Genomic DNA, 22,963 nt, shown 5'->3' with positions numbered 1-22,963 from the left:
TTGTCCTCCATCTCCCTGCCACCTTTCCTCACTTTCTGCTGCCTTTTGCATACCTGGACGCTTGAGTTTGTGAGGGCATCCGGTCAGTGTACTTTCCACAGTTGACCTGTAGAAGTTCGATTGAGTATACCTGACCTACCAAATCACGCAGACTTCTTAGAAAGCAGAGGTGTTCTCCATCCTCTGTCTCTCTCTCTCTCTGCTTCCAGGATGTCTCACTGTAAGTAAAACCAGGTTACCAACTACACAGCCAGCATAGCACAAAAGGGGAAACACAGGTTAAAAATAAAAGCACTAATTGACAGGCTGTCATGGGCAATTAGAACCATAAACCTTTGGAATTGGATTTAGAAGTTGTACATGGAACTTGTTTATCCTGGGGCAGAGGCCTGTCTCAAGAGATAAGCAGCAGACTCATGGATAATGGGGAGGCTGGTGAGTTACTGGCCTATGACTTGAATTTATCATAGCATTTTCCATGAGCAGGGGAGACCATTTGGCCCATTGGAGTCTGTACCTGCTTAAATAGACCAATCCGATCAGCCCTGTTCCCTTGTTCTGACGATAATGAGTTTATTGTCATGCGCACAGCACAATGTGTAGACACACTGAAGTTCACAGGTACAGTAAAATCCCCCGTTATCCGGAACTCAAGTAGCCTCAATCGACCAGAAAAGAATTTGCAGAAAATACATAGGTTAAAAAATATCAGTGCTTAAAATTGGCGTCCCCTAGTAGTTAGTTCATTAACCACACAGCACGCAGTCTCAAACAACTGGAAAATTAACTTATCCAGCTTCTACCAATGTCCATAAGTGCTGGACACTAGGGGTTTTACTGTACTACAGTAATGTACTGTATACCATGGGGTGCCATGATTGATGTAGCGGTTATTACAGTGCCAGCGATCGGGACTGGCGTCTGTAAGGAGTTTGTACGTTCTCCTCGTGTCTGCGTGTGTTTTCCCAGGGTCTCTGGTTTCCTCCAATCTTTTGAAACATTCCAGGGGTTAATTGGGTGTAAGTTGGGTGGCACAGACTCATGGGCCGAAATGGCCATAAGTGCCATAAGTCTAAATTTAAAATTTACATTTGAATGAAAGAGTTAATAAGTACAAAAGGTGGATACATTATAAATATTCACAATCCTCCTAGTGCAAGAAAGAAATGACTACTCAGTGGAGCAGACAAGTCTTTTTATGGTGTGGGAGCGGCCCTGATTTGTGATTCAAGAGATGTTCAAGAGCCCGATGGCTGTTGGAAAGAAACTGTTCCTGAACCTCGAGGAGCTGGTCTTCGGGCTTATGTACCTTCTGCCCAAAGGGAGCAGTGAAGTGGGGGGGTCCTGTTATGATGTTGGCTGCCTTCTCGAGGCAGCGCCTCACGTCGATATTTGCATTGGAAGGGAAGTCGGACCCTGTGGCCTACCTGACTACGTTGGTAACCTTCTGCAGTGTTCTGCCTTCCTGGGCACTCAAATTCTCAAGCCAGGTTGTGATGCAACCAATCCGTATTGTTTCCACTGGGCACGTGCAGAAATTTGAAATTTGATGGAATATTTGATGACATGTCAAATCACATCAGCTTCCTTAAATAATAAAGGCCTTCCTCACGATTTCTAGACATTTCTGGAATGAGGGGGTTGTCCTATCACAATAGATGTCCTAAATAAAAGATCTATGTCCTCCAGCGTTTCATTTTTAAAATTTGGACATACTGCATGGTAACAGGCCCTTTTGGCCTACAAGCCCATGCCGCCCAATTACACCCAATTGACCTACTACCCTGGTACATTTTGGAGGGTGGGAGGAAACCGGAGCCCCCGGACGAAACCCGCATAGACACAGGGAGAACGTACAAACTTCTTGCAGACAAGGCTGGATTTGAACCCAGGTCGACGATGCTGTGACAGCTAACTAGCTGAAACAAAGGGGGCTTGACGGAATAGATATTGAGATGTTTCCTCCAAGATGGGACTTAGTTGCAAGATTCAACAATCGCGTAAAACAGAGTTGCATTGGAACTTCACATCGCGGGTGGTGAATCACGGGGATTCTCTATTCTGGAGAGTCGTGGAGGCTTGAAGAGTGGGGATATTTAAAGAGGAAATAGTTACCTTCAGAAAGGGAGCCCTGAGGAACTGGAACGAGACTGACTAGGGCAGATCAACCTTGACCCTATTGAATGGTGGAACAGGTTTGAGGGACAGAGTGGCCTGAAATGGTTCCTATTTTCTCAGATCTTTTGGCGACTGCCTTGTGCTTCCCCATGTTGGATTAGTGAAGCTGAAGGAAGCTTGGGAGGCAACCCACTAAACATCAAAAGATGAGAAAATAGAAGCAGGAGTTGGCTGATGCTCTTAGATTATTCTTATAACTTTCAGCTCATTGAGTGATAAAGGCCAGTCGGCTCCCTTTCATAGTGTGACAGATTATGTATAGATATAATTTTGGAAGATAGATTGTGGGGTTTTAGTTAAGTCACACACAGATACAAAAACTCCAAAACAGATCTCATTTTAAAATGGCAAAGTTATACATAAAGTGGTGCCTCCAAGTTTGCAAAGGCAATAAACTCCTGCGCTGGAGATTTTCACAAGGAGGTGCGAATGGAAGGGCCCATCTCAGGAAACTGATAAGATCTCTTATGAATTGCTTTTGGGAGTCAGCTTTTGGTGGAGTGTGCTGTTTTAGGAAGGTCATGTGGTCTTGCAAGCAGAGAGAAGCAAACAGTTTTTTTTCTCTAAGTGTGACAGAGAGAGAGAGAGAGGGACTGCTGGGTTTCTACAGTGGCTTTTGGAAGCTTGGTTGAAACCACATTTTGAAGATGGGTTGTGAATTCTGAGTTCAGCTTGTTCAAAGCCCTTGTGGTCCATACAAGAGGAGATGGCTGCCTATATAATGTTTCATCTGAGATAAGGGAAAGAGAAAAGGAATTATGTGGTGACCTAAAGAAAGAGGTTATCATCTGGAAAACCCTGATGGGGCAAGTTTCTTTGGCAAGACACTTAAGTGGTTGATCGGAAGGAATCAGTTTGTGTGTGTCTATAGTTGCTGGGTTTTGGGGTCCTCTGGGCTCGTGACATTGGTCACTGCCCTTCTGATATAGACGCAAAGGAGATCAGGATGTCAAGAACATGGAACAGTAGGAGCAGGCCCTTTGGATGAACACATTGCTGAACACAATGTTTGAATTAAATGAACACTTTATGACTTGCACGTGATTCACATCTCTCTATCCCAATGGTTCTCACCCTTTTTATTTCCACTCACATCCTACTTTAAGTAATCCCTGAGCTATAAGTGCTCTGTGATTAGTAAGGGATTGCTTAAGGTGGGATATGGGTGGGAAAGTTGAGAATCACTGCTCTAGACCCAATTATTACTGAAATATTTTGCTTGAGAAAATTTGTCATTGGCTCATTTCCTTTGGAGTTATGAAACTGTGCACATAATGAGTCAATGAGGGACGATTAAAGCAGTGGTTTTCAAACTTTTTCTTTCCACTATCATTCCACCTTAAGCAATCCCTTACTAATCACAGAGCACCGATGGCATAGGGATTACTTAAAGTGGGATGTGAGTGGAAAGAAAAAGGTGGAGAACCACTGCTCTCTCCCCTTCATATTCACGTAACTATCTTAAAGTTTCTTAATTTTTCCCGTGGTTGGAGAGTCTTGGACAAGATGGCGAAACTTCAGGATTGAAGGGTATCCACAAAGAACAGAGGTGCGGAGAAATCTCTTCTGCCTGGGGGTGGTAAATCTGTGGAATTTGCTGCCACGGGCGGTTGTGGTGGCCAGGTCATTAAGGCAGAGATTGATAGCCAGGAGTTTAAGGGCTGTGGGGAGAAGGCTGGGCAGTGGGGCTGAGTGGGAGAATGGATCTGCTCATGAATGAATGGTGGCACAGACTTGATGGGCTGAATGACTTATTTCTGCCCCTCTGTCTGATGGTCTTAACCACTACTATTGAATCTTCTTCCACCACTACTCCTGCCAGCCTGTTCCAGGCACCTACAACTCTGGGTTAATTAATTAATTTCCCCTCACATCTCCCTTAAAATTAACCCCCCCCCCCCCACCTTAAACGCAGGTCAATGACTGTGTGATCTTTGTATGCTGGGAGAAAGAGTTTGACTGTCCACCTTATCATGCCCCTCATGAGTTTATGTGCTTTTAATTATGATTTTAAAAAAAATTAGAAATACAGGCCCTTCTGGCCTGTTTAGCCCAATTATTCCCAATTAACCTACAATGCCCGTACATTTTGAAGGGTGGGAGAAAACTGGAGCACCCAGAGGAAACCCACGCAGACACGAGTAGAACGTACAAACTCCTTTCAGACGGCACTGGATCAGTGGCGGATTGTTTTATCAGGTCTCCAATCAGCCAGAGAAAGCATCCCAGCAGAAAGAACTCGATTCGCTGGCGCTGTAATAGCGAAGCGCTATTCGCCACGCTAACCGTGCCACCGAATGGTTCCATCAGGCTGTGTCTGGGTGATGCAACCATCTCTATCCAGGTGTCCCTGTAACACGACTGAATGCGCTCAGAGACAAATGAGGGGCTTTTAATAGCTTACTATCAATAGCCAGTAGACACAATAGTCCTCAGATGAGTCTGGGGGAAGCGTTTATATCGGGGTAGGTGAGGGTGGAGCCAGGGGAGGAGCCAGCTACCTGAACAACACATAGACCGTGAATCCCAGTGCACTGCAGTCCCACAATGCATTCCACAGCGAGGGCTCCGAGCATTTTACTGATGATTATGTTAAGCTATCTCCTGCACAGATTTAATTGTTCTTCACACAGAGAGCCGAGGGGAGTGTAGAACGAACTGCCAGCTGAAGTGGTGAATGCGGGCTCAATTTTGACATTTAATTTTAAATTAGATATAATTTAGACATACAGGCAGGGAACAGGCCCGTCCAGCCCGCGAGCCTGTGCCGCCCAATTATACCCAATTGACCTATGAACCCCCCCGTAGGTTTTCGAACAGTGGGAGGAACCTGGAGCCCCCGGGTAAAACGCATGCAGACACGAGGAGAACATGCAAACTCCTTACAGACAGCGTGGGATTTGAACCCTGGTTCCAATCGCTGGTGCTTTAACAACGTTGCACTAACCACTATGCTTTTGTTTGCCTTTCGTCAGGTAAAAATTGAGTACATCTTTTGTATTACATTTTATGCATTTTTATGTCATAATATAAGGAACCTTGAATCCTTTACACACAAAAGTATGAACTATTTATGCACTCCAATGTGCGGAATCGCTAGAGGAACTCAACGGGTCAGGCAGCCTCTGTGAAAAACAATAAGCCGTGAACGTCTGGGGCCAGAGCTCCTGGTCAGCCCCTGCATAAATAAGGTGGTTAGGGGGAATGAGGAAGGGAAGGAGCAAACGTGACAGGTGGATACAGGTGGGAGGTGGAAGAAGGATAGGGAACTGGGAGTTGATTGGGGGAGAGGGCAGAAGGCTGAGAAAGGTGAACAAAGGAAGGGAAGGGGGTGGGGAAGAGGAGGGGAAGGGAAGGCAGCAGTGGGATGAGGAGACTTGAGGGAGGGAGCTACTGGAAATTGGAGGTCGCTGTTGATGCCGACTGGTTAGAGAGTGCTCCTCCATTTTACACATGGCCTCACCCTGGCTGCGCTTGATACTGTGGGCAGACATGTCAGTGTGGCACTGAGCAGCCACTTCAAGATCACACCTTGTTGCCACCCACCATTGAGAAGGAGAAGCCTGGGAGGTGACCCGACAGTCTGGTGATTACAGCAGTGGATCAGTGGCTGAACAACCCACACAGGCTGCTGGAGACTGGCTCATGGTAACCTGATATCGGAACGGCGGATTCGGGAAGGCGCTGAGGGCAAGAAGAGCTCCCGAAGGTGCCTCGGGTGATGAAGGCTTCCTGATCATATCAGAGGTTTGGAGCCCAGGTGGTTGATGGTTTGAATGGGGGTCTGCGCGACTGCAGAGGCCGCGGGGAGCGGCTGGAGGTGAATCCATGGACACTCAATGACTCTGAAGGGACCCTCTTTTGCTTCTCTTTCTCCTATTGTTAGAGGCAAATCTCCTGGTGACACTTTGTTTCCTTTGGTGGGCGAGTTCAGGACAAAAGGGCTCAGCCTTAGAATTCAGGTACCCATTTAAAACAGAGAGGAGGAGAAATTTCTTCAGCCTGAGGGTCGAGGATTTGTGGAATTTGTTGCCACATCCAGCTGTGGAGGCCCCATCATTGGGGGAGTTTAAGGAGGAGATTGAGTGGTATCTAATTAGTCAGGGTTTCAAGGGATATGGGGAAAAGGCTGGAAATTGGAACTTGATGTGACAATCGTTTAGCTCAGGGTGGAGTGGTGGAGCAGATTCGAAGAGCCAAATGGCCTACTTCTGTTCCTTTATCTTGTGATCTTGTGATATCATGTATATTACAATTTTTTTGTATTATTATGTGAAATAAAAGAAACCTTGGACCTTGGGAGGTCCTTGGCTTGGTCACTTTAATGTCCCAAGCTTTGAATTTCATGTCACTTGCAACCAGAATCAGAATTTATTATCATGAACCAGTCATGAACACTACAGCACAGAAACAGGCCTCTTCGGCCCTTCTAGTCTGTGCCAAACCATTTTTTTAGCCTGGTCCCACTGACCTGCATCTAGTCCATAGCCCTCCATACCCCTCCCATCCACGAACCTGTCTAAATTCCTCTTAAATGTTAAAATTGAGCCCGTATTCACTGCTTTACACATCTCGTTCCACACCCCCACCGCTCTCTGTGTGAAGAAGTTCCCCCTCAACTTTTCCCCTTTCACCCTGAACCTATGTCCTCTGGTTTATATCTCACCCACCTTCAGTGGAAAAAAAAACCTATCTACATTTACTCTGTCTGTTCCCCTCATAATTTTAAATACCTCTATCAAATCTCCCCTCATTCTTCTACACTCCAGGGAATAAAGTCTGAACCTGTTTAACTTTCCCCTGCAACTCAGTTCCTGAAGTCCTGGCAACATCCTAGTAAATCTTCTCTACTCTCTTTCTATCTCATTGATATCTTTCCTGTAGTTCGATGACCAAAACTGCACACGATACTCCAAATTTAGCCTCTAAACTTCACCATATCATCTCAACTCCTTTACTCAATACTTTGATTTATGAAGGCCAATATGCCAAAAATATTTATATTACTCAAGCTCTTCCAACTTCTGCCTGTTCATTCACTCAGTGGGATCTGAGGGAATAGGGAAATGCAAAGTGGACTTCAGGAAGGACCAAGAATGAACATCCTCCACTATCCATTAATAACTCAGCCGTGGATAGAGTGGCGAGCTCCAAGTTCCTCATTGTCCGTGTGATAGGACAGGATACCATCACCACTCTATATACTTACATATAGTAGCAATGATTGGATGAGAGCCGTAGCCACGCCCAGTAGCAGGTCATAAAGGACTGCTCCTCACCAGACCCAGGTCAGTCTGGACTGGTTGACCTCGATGTACTACGCTCCAGTCTTTTGTTAATAAAACCCTTGGTTTGATTTAACATCTTTGAGTCATTTGATGCACTACATCCGCCTAAAAAGTGACCCATCCCAGACACACAACATCTCGTCACTTGTCGGGAAGGCGCAACCACGACTGCACTTCCTAAGGAGACTGATGTGGGCAACCTGCCAACTTTCCGCAGGAGCTCCACCGAGAGGGTCTTGGCCGTCTGGGATTTCAGTGGGGCACGCTTGCTGTAGACTAGAGCATCGGATCGGAGATCAATCCAAAAGGGGGACACAGAGGATCACTGGGGTCTCCCTCAATCATTATTTAAAGAGGGTGCACAAAATCATTGAGGACCCTCTTCCACCCCACACACAGCAGTTTTCAGCTGCTCCCATTGGAGAAGAGATCCAGGAGGATCAGAGCCAGCTCCACCAGGCTGAGGAACAGCTGCTTCCCACGGGCAGGGAGAACGCTGAACGACTGATGAAACAACTCTCCATGACTCTACTATTTATTAAGAATATTTAAGTTAATATATGTACATATGCAGTGCACATATGTTTCGTTTGTCTGTACATATGTAATGTCTGCATGTGTGTTTTGCACTGTTCTGCACTCTGGATCAGAGAACGCTGTTTCGTCAGGTTGGACTGGCACAATTGGATGACAAATAAGCTTGAACTTCACTTGATAAACTGGGAACAGGAGTCAGCCACTAACCCTGAAAGCCAATGCCAGCAATGAAAAAGTGGTGGTGGGGTGGTGGGGTATCTTGTATAAAATTATGAAAGGAAGCAAGGAGGTTGTTCCCATCGGTAGATGAGACCAGATCTCGGAGACGTAGCCTCAATATTCAAGGAGAAGATTGAAGACAGAGATGAGGGGGAAACTGTTCGATCCAGCAACATTTCAGAGAACGTTGGATTGACAGTGTTCAGTTCCGGTCACCTCACTGCAGGAAGGCTGTGGACGCAGTAGAGAGGATTCAGAGACAATTTACCAGGATGCTGCCTGGATTGGAGAGCATGCCTCATGAGGATAGGTTGAGCGAATTTGGTCATTTCCCCTTGGAACGATAGAGGATGAGGGGTGATCTGATAGAGGTGTACAAGATGAGGAGAGGCATTGATCATGTGGATGGTCAGAGGCTTTTTCCCCCAGGGCTGAAATGGCTAACATGAGGTGCTTGGGTGGATGTTAGAGGTAAGTTTTTCACACAGGGTGGTGGAAGCATGGAATTGGCTGCCAGAAACAGTGGTGAAAGCAGATACAAAAGGATCTTTTAAAGGACTATTTAGAGAGGAACCTGGAACTGAGAAAAAGGGAGGGTTATTTTAATTTAATTTTAAATTAGACGTACAGCAGGGTAACAGGTCATTTCGGCCCATGAATCTGTGCCGCCCAATTTACACCCCGTTAACACCCCCAGCATGTTTCGAATGGTGGGATGAAACCGGAGCCCCTGGGGGGGGGGAAACCCATGCAGACGCGGGGAGAATGTGCAAACTCCTTACAGACAGCATGGGATTCAAACCCCAGTCCTGATCGCTGGCGCTGTAAAGGTGTTGCATTAACCGCTATGCCAACTGTGCCGTTATGTAGTAGGGAATTTCTAGGCAGTTGTTAGACAAGGTTATTAGGTCGGCATAGCATCATGGGCCAAAGGGCCTGTACTGTGCTGTAGATCTCTGTGTTTTGTGTTTGCAAAGTTTAAGAAGCACTTGACAGATACATGGATAGGATAGTCTTAGAGAGATATGGACCAAATTCAGGAAGGTGGGATATTTTGGTCAGTGTGGGCAAGTTGAGCCAACTGGCCTGTTCACACACAATGAGAATCCAACTGCTTCTCCCAGAGAACTGAGAATTCTCTGACCAAAGAAGCAGGAGATGTTTTTAACAGGCAGGTTAGAAAGACGGTGGACACAGAAAAGGCTGCAGATGCCGGAGTGTGGAGAACAAACCATCTGGCGGGGGGGTGGGTGGGGGGTGGTTGGGGAGCTCAGTGGGCCAAGCAGCGCCAGTGGGAGAAAATCATTGGGCAAGTTTCGGGTTGAAGGACAGGGAATTTAGAGGTCCTGGGGGACAGGTGAGAAGGCGGAGCTGAGTCCACAGCCAGGTCAGCCATGATATCGCTGATCGGAGGAGTAGGCTCTCTTGGCCGGATGGTTTCTACTGCAGTCCCCCCTGCCCCTTGGCTCCTTTCACCCCCAATGCTTGTCAGGAGACTATTAAACTCTGGTTTTAAATATCCATACCTTCCACCACTTCTTGAGGAAGAGACTCGCAACTCTCGCAGACTCCACTGGGTGACCCTTAAACCTAAACATTGGCCCCCTAAGTTCTAGATTCTCGCAGATGAGGAAGAATTATCTCTGCATCCACTTGGTCAAGAAATGGTGGACTTCAGCCAGTCCAGTCCAGCGGCGTTGGAAAATTCTTCCCAAAGCAACTGCTTCCATCTGGCAGTGCAGGAGAAGGGAAGGGATTGTGGACACCCTAGTGTGGAGCTGAGGGACTGCAGCAAAGTTGGTCAGCCAGTTTTACTATTTCTCCGTGACGTTATAGTCTGCACTTGAAACCCTGCCGCATCTTAAATATGAGCTGACTTGCCTGGATAGGATGTAAAACAAAACTTTTCCAAGGTGTACCTGCTTCTACTGATTCCTCTGGCAGCGCGTTCCAGATATGGACCACCCTCTGGGTGAAATGCATGCCTGTCATGCCCTTCTTAAATCTCTCCCCTCTCACCTTAAACCTACGCCCTCCAGATCTGGAATCATTCACCATGAGAATAAAGATTGAACTTAATCCATGTCCCTCGTGGTTTTATAAACCTCTGTAAAACCACCCGCCTCCTCTGTCCCCCGCACATATGTTTTTAATGCTTCGAGGAATAAAGATCCAGCCTATCCTTCTTCTCCCTATAACTCAGCCCCTCCAGTCCCGGTGAATCTCCTCTGCACCCCTTCCAATTTTACTGATATCCTTTTCACGGCTGAGTGACCAGAGGTCTCACCAACTCGTTGTACAGCTGAATCATGGAGTCCTAATGTTTGTGCTTCAATACCCCATGATGTGGGAAAATATAGAAAAAGTGAGGAAATGGGAATGAGGCGTTGGTCTGCTGGAGATTGGCCACTTTCTGTGCCATTATATTCGATGGTGCAAACCTGAGAAGGTACAGAGGAGATTTAGAACATAATTGTTTAAGGCATTGGTGAGGCCAAATTTGGAGTATTGTGTGCATTCTGGTCTTCAAACTACAGGAAGGATATCAGTAAAAGTGCAGAGAAGATGTTGCCGGGTCTTCAGGGAAAGGTTAAACAGGTTAGGACTTTATTCCTTGGAGCAAAGAAGAATGAGGGGAGATTTGATAGAGGCTTACACAATTATGAGAGGTATAGACCGAATGGAAGCACTCTTCCACTTAGATTGGGGGAGTTAAATACGAGAGGTCATAGCTTTAAGCAGAAAGGGGAAAGGTTTAGGGGGAAGATTAGGGGAAATGTCTTCAATTAGAGAGTGGTGGGAGTGTGGAATGGGCTGCAATCTGGTGTGGTGGTTGCGGGCTCGATCGTGTGCTTTAAGAGTAAATTGGATAGATATATGGAGGGTTATGGAATGGGAGCAGGTCAATGGGACTAGTGGAATGATGGTCAGCACAGACTCGAAGGGCCAAATGTTCTGTTTTCTGTGCAGTAGCATTCTATGGAACACTACAGTACAGAACACTACAGTACAGTACAGGCCCTTTGGCCCTCAATGTTGCACCTGCTTAATTTTCCTTAAAAATTACTAAATCTTCCCCACGTTCATTTTTCTTCCATCCATGTGCCTGTCGAAGAGTCTCTTAAATGCCTTCAATGTTCCAGCCTCCACCACCATCTCTGGAAAGGCATTCCAGGCACCCACAACTCTCTGCGTAAAGAACTTACTCCTGATGTCTGCCCTAAACTTCCTGCCCTTCACTTTGTACACATGTCCTCTGGCTTTTTCTGATCCTGCCCTGGGAAACAGGTGCTGGCTGTTCACCCTGTCTATGCCTTTCATATTCTTATCTTTGGCTTGGCTTCGCGGACGAAGATTTATGGAGGGGGTAAAAAGTCCACGTCAGCTGCAGGCTCGTTTGTGGCTGACAAGTCCGATGCGGGACAGGCAGACACGATTGCAGCGGTTGCAAGGGAAAATTGGTTGGTTGGGGTTGGGTGTTGGGTTTTTCCTCCTTTGCCTTTTGTCAGTGAGGTGGGCTCTGCGGTCTTCTTCAAAGGAGGTTGCTGCCCGCCAAACTGTGAGGCGCCAAGATGCACGGTTTGAGGCGTTATCAGCCTACTGGCGGTGGTCAATGTGGCAGGCACCAAGAGATTTCTTTAGGCAGTCCTTGTACCTTTTCTTTGGTGCACCTCTGTCACGGTGGCCAGTGGAGAGCTCGCCATATAACACGATCTTGGGAAGGCGATGGTCCTCCATTCTGGAGACGTGACCCATCCAGCGCAGCTGGATCTTCAGCAGCGTGGACTCGATGCTGTCGACCTCTGCCATCTCGAGTACTTCGACGTTAGGGGTGTAAGCGCTCCAATGGATGTTGAGGATGGAGCGGAGACAACGCTGGTGGAAGCGTTCTAGGAGCCGTAGGTGGTGCCGGTAGAGGACCCATGATTCGGAGCCGAACAGGAGTGTGGGTATGACAACGGCTCTGTATACGCTTATCTTTGTGAGGGTTTTCAGTTGGTTGTTTTTCCAGACTCTTTTGTGTAGTCTTCCAAAGGCGCTATTTGCCTTGGCGAGTCTGTTGTCTATCTCATTGACCTCTATTATAGACCTCTATTAAGTCTCCTTGTGGTGATACAAGTATATTTTCTTTGGCTTGGCTTCGCGGACGAAGATTTATGGAGGGGGTAAAAAGTCCACGTCAGCTGCAGGCTCGTTTGTGGCTGACCAGTCCGATGCGGGACAGGCAGACACGATTGCAGCGGTTGCAAGGGAAAATTGGTTGGTTGGGGTTGGGTGTTGGGTTTTTCCTCCTTTGCCTTTTGTCAGTGAGGTGGGCTCTGCGGTCTTCTTCAAAGGAGGCTGCTGCCCGCCAAACTGTGAGGCGCCAAGATGCACGGTTTGAGGCGTTATCAGCCCACTGGCGGTGGTCAATGTGGCAGGCACCAAGAGATTTCTTTAGGCAGTCCTTGTACCTTTTCTTTGGTGCACCTCTGTCACGGTGGCCAGTGGAGAGCTCTCCATATAATACGATCTTGGGAAGGCGATGGTCCTCCATTCTGGAGACGTGACCCATCCAGCGCAGCTGGATCTTCAGCAGCGTGGACTCGATGCTGTCGACCTCTGCCATCTCGAGTACCTCGACGTTAGGGGTGTGAGCGCTCCAATGGATGTTGAGGATGGAGCGGAGACAACGCTGGTGGAAGCGTTCTAGGAGCCGTAGGTGGTGCCGGTAGAGGACCCATGATTTGGAGCCGAACAGGAGTGTGGGTATGACAACGGCTCTGTATACGCTTATCTTTGTGAGGTTTTTCAGTTGGTTGTTTTTCCAGACTCTTTTGTGTAGTCTTCCAAAGGCGCTATTTGCCTTGGCGAGTCTGTTGTCCATCTCATTGTCGATCCTTGCATCTGATGAAATGGTGCAGCCGAGATAGGTAAACTGGTTGACCGTTTTGAGTTTTGTGTGCCCGATGGAGATGTGGGGGGGCTGGTAGTCATGGTGGGGAGCTGGCTGATGGAGGACCTCAGTTTTCAATACATATACAAGTATATGTATTATATAACTGTCATTGGGTAGCTGGCCTGCCCCCTACTGGTGACTCACTCCCCTTGTGACCCTGGAATGAAGGTCGACTTCCCTCTCCCTGTCCTCTGTTGAGCACTTGGAATCAGGCCAACTACAAGTCTAAAGTGTAATAAAGCCTATCATTCCTCACTCGACAGCTTTTGGAATCATTGATAGACCCAATCACTTCTCTCATCCTTCTACGGTCCAAGGAGAAAAGACCCAGCTCTGCTAACCTTGCCTCATGAGACTTATTTTCCAATCTAGGCAACATCCTGGTGAATCTCATCTGCCCCCTCTCTATAGCTTCCACATCCTTCCTATAATGACGTGACCAGAACTGGATGCAATACTCAAGTGTGGTTTCACCTTAAGTAACTTCTTAACTATCCAATCAAACTTGAGATATGTATGGATTTGGATCCCAAGATCCCTCTGTTCATCCACACTCCTAAGTAACTGACCATTAACCCTTAGTCAGATTGAACTCTACCTGCCACTTTTCCCACACAACTCTGCATCCTTTTGTAGCCTATGCCAACTTTCAGCACCTTCCACAACTCCTCCAATCTTGGTATCATCCAATCATTCCTTCCACCTCTTCATCGAGGCCATTTATAAAGATCACAAAGTTCAGGGGTCCCAGAACAGATCCTTGCGGCCCCTCCACTAGTCACCGACCTCAGGCAGAATACTTTCCTTCCATTACTACTCTCTGCTTTCTACATGCAAGCCAATTTGTTTATCCACACACCCCAGGTTCCATGGATCCCATGCCCCATGACTTTCTGAACCAATCTCTCATGGGGGATATTGCCAGGACTCAGAGGGTGGGGGGGCTCTGAGGTCTTGGGAGAGGTTGAGCAGGTTGGGGCTTTATTCCTTGGAGTGCAGGAGGATGAGGGGTGATCTCTTGTACAAAATCATGGGAGGAACAGATTGGGTGAACGCAGAGCATCTTTTGTGCAGAGTAGGGGGAATTGGCAAAAAGAGGCCATAGGTTTAAGGTGAGAGGGAGTGATTTAACAGGAACTTTCCTTTTTTAGATAGAGGGTGGTGGGTGTATGGAATGGTTGGCCAGAGGAGGTGGATGAGGCAGGTACTATTGCAAAGTTTAAGAAAAGATTGGATGGATACGTGGATAGGATGGCTTTAGAGGGATATGGGGCAATACAGGGAGGTAGAACTAGTGTGGGTGGGACATTTTAGTTTTGCCTGAGCAGATGTTTTCCTGTTGTATGACACCATGACTCCATCTTCTCCAGTGGTTCTCAACCTTTTTCTTTCCATGCACAATCCGCTTTAAGTAATCCCTATGCCATCGGTGCTCTGTAAGGGATTGCAGAGTCCCTCATGGACTCGTTATGTGCACGGTTTCAGAGCTCCAAAGGAAATAGGCCAATGACAATTTTTCTCAACCAAAATATTTCAGTAGGATTGGGTCTAGAGTAGTGATTCTCAACCTTCCCTTCCCACCCACATCCCACTTTAAGCAATCCCTTACTAATCACAGAGCACCGATGGCAGAGGGATTACTTAAAGTGGGATGAGAGGGGAAAGAAAAAGGTTGAGAACCACTGATCAACCCTTTCATTTCCCCTCAGGATCATGAATGTTTGAATACGGTCACCCTCATTCTTCCAAACTCAAAGGAATAAAATCCCAAACCTTTTCCAGCTGGACAGCTGCATTTCTGTATTAGAGTGAACACAGTGGACATGGTTGGTGCAGCTCTTTGCCCAACGCCTTTACAGGGTCAGGTTTTGAATCCCGCGCTGTCTGTAAGGAGCTTGTGTCTGAATGGGTTTTCCCCGGGGGCTCTAGTTTCCACCTATCATTCAAAAACGTACCGGGGGGGGTTGTTATAAATTTTCTGAACATCTCAGTTTAAAATGATCTTGTGGTTATGTCCCCATATTAGAGCCTCTCCTTCTGAGGAAACATTCGACATTGGTCTTCACCAGCCAGATTTACCGAGTACAGAAGTCAAGAGGTGATGTTATATATTGGTGAGGCCCCATTAGACATACAGCACGGTAACGGGCCCTTTCAGCCCAGAAGCCCGTTCCAGCTAATAACATCCAATTGATCTATTACCACACCTCTGTAGACCTTTGCGAGGGTTTCCGGTGTCATACCGAACCTCCGCAAACTCCTGAGGAAGTAGAAGCACTGATGTGCTTTCCATTGGGTTGATGCCAGACAATGTAGTACCAATAGTACCAAGGGTCCATTGTAATATGGTGCAGGAGAGTTTGAGGTGGGAGAGGGGGCTCGGGGAGAGCACACACAGTGAGCGGTGGTGAACACTGAACGCAGGAGGTATCGAGCAAGCATTACAGGTGGGTGTGGGAGGGAGGGGTGGGGACTGGTGTCGGAGGGGTCACTCACTGAGGCTGGCCTGGGCAGGGATGGGTTAAAGTGGAGACGTGCCGATCGGCTGCTCGTATTAGCAGCCTTGTCCCAGCCGAGACCTGGTGAAAGGGCAGCGGGGGGTGGGGGGGGGAGCTCGCATTTTTCTCTCTCTGAGGAGGAACCCTGCGCAAGGAGCTGGAACTCACAAGCTACTTGATTAGAAAGGCAAATAAATCAAACCCTTTTCATCATCCCCCCTCAAACTCCCACTTCAAACAGCTGTGCAGAAAGGACTCCAGGATCCTTTTGGATCTTCCCTACTTCTCCCTTGGAAAATCTTCCTTTTATTTTCCCCTCATCCATTGCCATTTTCAGGAACCTCTTGGCTCCCCAGAGGGTGGGTCACTCAGACCATCTGTAAATGAATGGGCATCCCATGAGAGGAGAGAGAGCGAGCGAGAGGGTGATGAACAGATAGAGGAACAGATGGAGAGAAAGAATGAGGATTTTGGAGGAAGATGGGTAAAGAGGAAGCTGGAAAAAGAGGGAAGATTGAGAGGAGGAAACTTAGAAAGCTGGAAAGAGAAGAAGGTTGTGAGAGATGATAGAGAGGAAAAATGAGAAATGAGAAGAGAGGATTGAGAGGCAGGAGAGGGGGTAAAGTTGACAGGGGAGAGAGAGAGAGAGAGAGAGAGAGAGATAGAGAGAGAGAGAGAGAGAGAGAGAGAGAGAGAGAGAGAGAGAGAGAGAGAGAGAGAGAGCAGGTTCATGTGCCATAGGAGAAGAAGTAGGCCATTTTCCCCATCAGTCTGCTGCACCATTCCATCATGAACTGATCCATTTCATCGTGAGCTGATCCATTTAATCGTAAGCTTATCCATTCTCTGCCCTCCCAATAACGTTTGATACCCTGACTATTTAGATGCCTATTGATATCTGTCTTAAATCCACCCAACGTCTTGACCTCCGTGGCCGCCCGTGGTAGCAAATTCCAAAGGTTCGCCACCCCCTAGCTAAAGAAATTTCTCCACATCCCTGTTTTAAATGGCCTTCAATCCTGTAGTTGTGCCTTCTTGTCCTCGACTCCCCTACCATGAGAAACAACTTTGTCACGTCTATTCAGTCCAGGACTTTCAACGTTTGAAATGCTTATATGAAGATTCCCCCCCCCCTCTCTTTCTTTTGATCTCCAAAGAAGTGCAGCCCAAGAACAGTCAAACATTCCTCACATGCTAATCCCTTCGTTCCGGGAATCATTCTTGTGAATCTTTTCTGAATCCTCTTCAATGCCAGCACATTCTTTCTTAAATAATGAGCCAAAAACTGTACCTGTTCTCCAAGTGAGGCCTTTACCATAAAGCCTCAACACCACACACCTGCTCGTGTATCCTATTCCTTTAGAAACGAATGGCAACATTGCATTTGCCTTCTTCACCACTGAGTCAACCTGGAGATCAACATTTGGGGTATCCTGCATGAGGACCCCCAGGTCCCTTGGCTTCCATGAATTTTGATGTTTTTTCCTCATAGCAAAGTGCATGAGCATTCATTTTGTCTCTTCTCATCTATCTGTCTCCCTGCAGCCTCTCCATTTCCTCATCAAAACCTACCCCTCCACCTCTCATTGAATCATCTACAAACTTAGCCACAAAGACATTTATTCTCCAGTCCAAATCATTAACGTACAAAGTAGAAATAAGGCAGCCCCAACATCAACCCCAATGGAACACCACTGGTAACCAGCAGCCAACCAGAATGAATTCCTTCATTCCCTCATCAGCCAATGCTCATCCATGCTGGTATCGTTACTGCAATTCCATGGGCTCTCAAGCCTCGTGTGTGAGAGAGAGCAAAGGGGAAGAGAAAGAAAGAAGGAGAGGAAGACAGAGAGAGAAAGAGGGAAAGGGAGAGAGGGTGGAAGAAAAAGAGGGGGAGAGGAAGACAGAGGAGAAGGAGAGAGAGTGAGCAAAAGAGGGAGCGAGAAAGAGGGAGAGAGGGGGAGAAGAGAAAGAGAAGAGAGGAAGAGAGAGGAGAGAGAGGGGAGAGGGAGAGAGAGGGGGAGAAGAAGAGAAAGAGGGGTGAGGGAGAGGAGAGGGAGAGAGAGGGGGAGAAGAAGAGAAAGAGGGGTGAGGGAGAGGAGAGGGAGAGGGAGAGAGAGGGGAGAGGGAGAGAGAGGAGAGAGGGAGGGAAAGGGGAGAGGGAGGGAAAGGGGAGAGGGAGGGAGTGTCAGTGGGAAGGATTTTGAGTTGGATTGATTCATGTGTCAGGGGAAGAAAGATTTACAATTAACCCATCATAAGTGAAAAATCGTAAGTTGAAAAGAATTCTGCAGGCACGGGAACAGACTGAAATTCGAAATTCAAAGTACAGATTCTGCCGAATGTGTCTCACTATCAAACCATTGTATATAGAGAAGCTGATCATTGTACCTCACCCGACCAATTCCACGGGTCTGCATTGATTCCCTATCCTCTCATGCCCTGAACATTCAATTATCTGTCCAGATATCTCTGAAATGTCATCACTATTCCTGCCTCAACCTCATCCTCTGGTATCACATTCCTAATACCAAAAACTCCTTCTCTAAAGGTTTTAAACTTAGGATCTCCTTCAAACCTTCTCTCCCTCACCATAAATCTGCTCCCACACCATAAACCCCCATCTCCCCCTCAAAAATCCCTTCCCCTCACCATAAATCCCTTCCCCAAACATAAACCCCATCCCCTCACCATAAACCCCTTCCACACAATAAACCCATCCCCCAACCATAAACCCCATCCCCCCACCATAAACCCCTTCCACACAATAAACCCATCCCCCAACCATAAACCCCATCCCCCCACCATAAACCCCTTCCACACAATAAACCCATCCCCCAACCATAAACCCCATCCCCCCACCATAAACCCCTTCCACACAATAAACCCATCCCCCAACCATAAACCCCATTCCCCCACCATAAACCCCTTCCACACAATAAACCCATCCCCCAACCATAAACCCCATTCCCCCACCATAAACCCCATTCCCCCACCATAAACCCCTTCTACACAATAAACCCATCCCCAACCATAAACCCATCCCCTCATTGTAAACCACTTCCCCTCACCATAAACCCCTACCCCCTCATGATACAGCTCTACAACTCACATTAAACCCCTTGTCCTCAACATAAACTCCTTCCCCCTCACTGTAAACCCATTCCCCCTCACCATAAACGCTTTCCCCCACTGTAAACCACTTCCACTCACCATAAACCCCTTCCCCTCACCAAAAACCCCTTCCCCATCATAAACTCCTCCCCCTCACCATAAGCCCCTCCCCTCACCATAAACCCCTCCCTCTCTCCATAAACCCCTCCTTTCACCATAAACCCCTCCCTTTCTCCATAATCCCCTCCTTTCACCATAAACCCCTTCCCCTCACCATAAACCCCTCCCCTCACCATAAAGCCCTCCCCCTCACTATAAACCTCCCCCTCACCATAAACCCCTTCCCCCACCATAAACACCTCCCCTTCACCATAAACCCCTCCCCCTCACCATAAACCCCTCCTTCTTACCGTAAACCTATGGCCTTTGTTTTGACACATCTTCTACAGGAAACCAATTCTGGATGATGTGTCCTTTCAAAATACAGACATGCAGCACGGTCACAGGCCTTCCATCGCATGGGCCCCACGCCACTCAATTACATAAATTAACCTACAATCTCCATACGAGCACCTCTTTCATGATTGTATCCACCTCCATCTCTACCTGTTCGGCTGCTGTAAGAAACATTTTTGATGAATGTCTTCATTAGACTCATATCTGTGACAATAAATTCTTATTATAGATTTGCAGGTGTCTGCGCGGAGTTTGCCCATTCTTCCTGTGACCCTATTGGATTTCCACTGGGTCCTCTGGTTTCCTCCAGAAGGCATGCGGCAGGCCACTGATAAGTAGAATTTCTGCCTGGCCCACATGGAAAAGAATCTCTCGGGTTGTATGATGGGGGATAGCGGTTATCGCAACGCGCCAGAAAACGGGACCGGGGTTCAAACCCCAGGCTGTCTGTAAAGAGTTTGTTGGTTTTCTCTCTGTGTCCACGTGAGTTTCCTCCTGGGTCTCCGGTTCCCTCCAATTGGGAGTAATTGGGCTCGAAAGGGCCTGTTACCGTGCTCTAAATCAAATTAAAAAATTTAAAATATAAAAACTTCTAAAATTGATGCTTGTACTCAGGCAATAACTTTTAAGTTTGCGTGCAGATAAGCGACACAATCAAAGGGGGTGATAGGCTGTAAATAAAGTGTGCAGCAGGGTCAGAAGGGAGAAGAGTTGGAGTGAATGAAGGAATGGGACTGAAGAGATTCTAGTAGGGAACTGAAAGGGCCAAATGGCCTGTATGGTTGGCACACAGTTTGATAGGATAGTTAAGAAGGCCTATGGGATTCTGAGCTTCATTAATAGAGGTACTGAATTTAGGAGTAGAGAGGTCATGTTACAAGTTTATAATTGTTTGGTGAGACCACGCTTGGGAGTATTGTGTTCAATTCTGGTCACCTCATTACAGGTAGGATGTGGAAGCTACAGAGAGGGTGCAAAGGAGATTTACCAGGATGTTGCCTGGATTGGGAAACAAGTCTTACGAGGTAAGGTTAGCAGAGCTGGGACTTTTATCTTTGGAGCATAGAAGGATGAGAGGAGACTTCCTAGATGTCTACAAGATTATGAGAGGCATAGATAGGGTGGACAGCCAGCACCTGTTTCCCAGGGCAGGATCAACAAACGCCAGAGGACATGAGTACAAAGTGAAGGGAGAGAAGTTTAGAGGAGACATCAGGGTTATTTTTTTTACACAGAGAGTTGTGGGTGCCTGGAATGCCTTGTCATCAGGGATGGTGGCATTAGAGGGATTTAACAGACTCTTAGACAGGCACGTGGATTAAAGAAAAATTGCTGGTTACGGGGTAGGGAGGGTTTAGTAGTTTTCTTTAAGGAATATAGGAGTCGGCACCACATCGAGGGCTGAAGGGCCTACATTGTGCTGTAGTGTTCTATGCTCTAGGTATTGTTGTGGTTAGCTTACCCTAGTACTGAACTGGATCTGAGTTGTACGTGATGCTCCATTGAACCAGCTCATTAAATCTCCGTGCAAAATTGACAGCTCCTGAGATCATTGGGGTGCAGATTCCCAAATGGTTACAGAGGGTTGCAGAAAGCACTTATTTCTTGACTGTTAAATTGCTTCATATCGGAAGGTCATGAATTGCTCAAGTACTCCTTCGCATTAAAGAAATATGAACAATGTTGCAATGACCTGACAAAGTGTTAGAGCTGGTTTATCGAGAAATACTGCCTGTTACTCGAGGGTGACTGTATATTTATAAATAAACAGCGATTACTTTTTATTTCTTCAATTTAAAAGTTCCATGCCAGAGGACCACATCCACATCCAGTTGGTAATGAACTCTTTCACCAAAGAGAACTTCGCCTTTGATGGTAGCCAAGTGCATTATTGGTTGGTGGGAAGGTTGATAGGGTAGTTAAGAAGGCTTATGGTCAGGGGTGTATCTTTCTACTCGCAGCAAGGCAAGATCACTGAGTCTGCCTTGACCCCTGGAAGCTCTGGGTGGCTGCTCTTGAAACCCAGCAGGACGGATGGGCAGTCTTCGAAGTGCATGTCGTTGAGGGAGCGCAGGACACTGAGCCCCTGTCGCCGCGGTTTAGCAGCTCCTCGAAACGCTTGGCCGGACGCCTCATAAAACGGGGTGGGTGGTGGGGGGAGTTTCCGTTCGACATGGTCGGACTTCACCACCGGATACGCGCTCTAACAGCTGAGTCCGCGACCCCTGGGCGCGCGCCAGAGTACCGCTTCTGTGAAGACCATGGCGTTTACTCCCCTGCCCATGGTAACTTATCTTGAGTTTGAACTGTTTAGCGGCAGCAACTTGGATGCACAGGCACAAGGGTCCAAAAATTCAGCTCTCCAGAGGATGACTTTAATAGAAACAGCTCAGTGGCGACCCCCCTCCCCCTTCCAATGGTGCCCAGGACACGAGCCATACCTGTCACACCTTACGTATGCCACCACTTATGGTATGCTGGCCTTGGGTAGTTGGGGGATTGAGTTCAAGAGTAATTTTGCAGCTCTTGTAAACTCTGGTTAGGCCACACTTGGAATATTATGTTCAGTTCTGGTTGCAGGACGGATGCAGAAGAAATGGAGAGGGTGTAGAGGAGATTTGCCAGGATGTTGCCAGGATTGGAGAATGTGTCATATGAAGCAAGGTCAACTGAACTGGGGCTTTTCTCTTTGGAGCGACAAAGGATGAGAGATGACTAGGTCTAAAAGTTTATGAGAGGCATAGATAGGGTGGACAGTCAGTACCTTCTCCCCTGGATGACAATTAGCAAACACCAGAGGACGTCTGTATAAGGTGAGGGGAGGAAAGTTTAGGGGAGGTGTCAGGGGTATTTTTTTTTACACACAGTGTAGTGGGAGCCTGGAATGCATTGTCAGGGGTGGTGGTGAAGGGTGGTAAGATAGGGGTATTTAACAGACTCTTAGATACAAGCTCTAAAGGTTGTCATCGGCGACGGGTGGGAGTGGGGACGAGCTCGACAACCTTCAGTTCCATCCATGGCTCCTCCAACTTTCACGTCATCCGCAAACTTACTGACCCATCCTTCATGCAATGCCTATATCTACCTCCTCCCTCTATCACTTCTCAGCTTCGACCCTCCCACTCGTACCCACCTGTTTGCCAGTGCTTCACCCCCTGCCCCATCCTCTGTCTTCTACCCTCATCACCCCCCCACCAAAATTTTTTATTTAGTCTCCTGCATGGTTCCCCTTTACTTACACCAGCCAAGATTCGAGATTCCATTCTTCACATTAAACATGAAATTCATTATTTTTACTTGACATAAAGGTGCACGAAGAGGCTCCGATAGCCTGTCCCCCCCCCACCCCCCACCCCCCAAACTGATATGAGAAAGAGAGCCCCTCAGAGACACCGAGTGTCCACGAATTCTCCTCTGGCGCTGCCGTAACCTCGGCAGTCGCATGACCTATGGTCCCCAAGCACCCAGTTCCCGACCCCCGATATGATCAGTGGAGCTGTCAGCACCCAAAGACCCCTGGAGAGCTCTGCTCACTGCTGGCACCCACATGGAGCTCGGTCCCGATCCCCAGCTTCCCTTGAGCTGGTCCCCATCAGCCCGCAGGCCAGTGAGAGTCCCAGCAGCCTGCGTGGGTCCTTCAGCCACGGAACCCCCTCGCTGGTCCGAAGCTGAGGTCACTTTCCCTGTGGGGTCCCAACCCAGGCTTCTCCTTCTCAGGGGTAGTGTGGGGGATG

The 22,963-nt window shown here is 47.6% G+C and overlaps 1 long non-coding RNA gene across 1 annotated transcript; it reads right to left on the bottom strand.

Moving 5' to 3' along the window:
- On the bottom strand, nt 1-21,223 carry LOC138737180 (uncharacterized). The gene is made up of 3 exons (XR_011340821.1): nt 20,692-21,223; nt 19,184-19,785; nt 1-218 (listed from the first exon to the last, which is right to left on the bottom strand). It is a non-coding gene; the product is annotated as an uncharacterized lncRNA (long non-coding RNA).
- Nucleotides 21,224-22,963: the final 1,740 nt, after the last annotated feature.

The sequence above is a fragment of the Narcine bancroftii genome, chromosome 6 (assembly GCF_036971445.1).
Source record: "Narcine bancroftii isolate sNarBan1 chromosome 6, sNarBan1.hap1, whole genome shotgun sequence".
Taxonomy (NCBI): domain Eukaryota; kingdom Metazoa; phylum Chordata; class Chondrichthyes; order Torpediniformes; family Narcinidae; genus Narcine; species Narcine bancroftii.
Note: the sequence above shows the minus strand (reverse complement) of the source record. Positions and strands in the feature narration are given on the sequence as shown.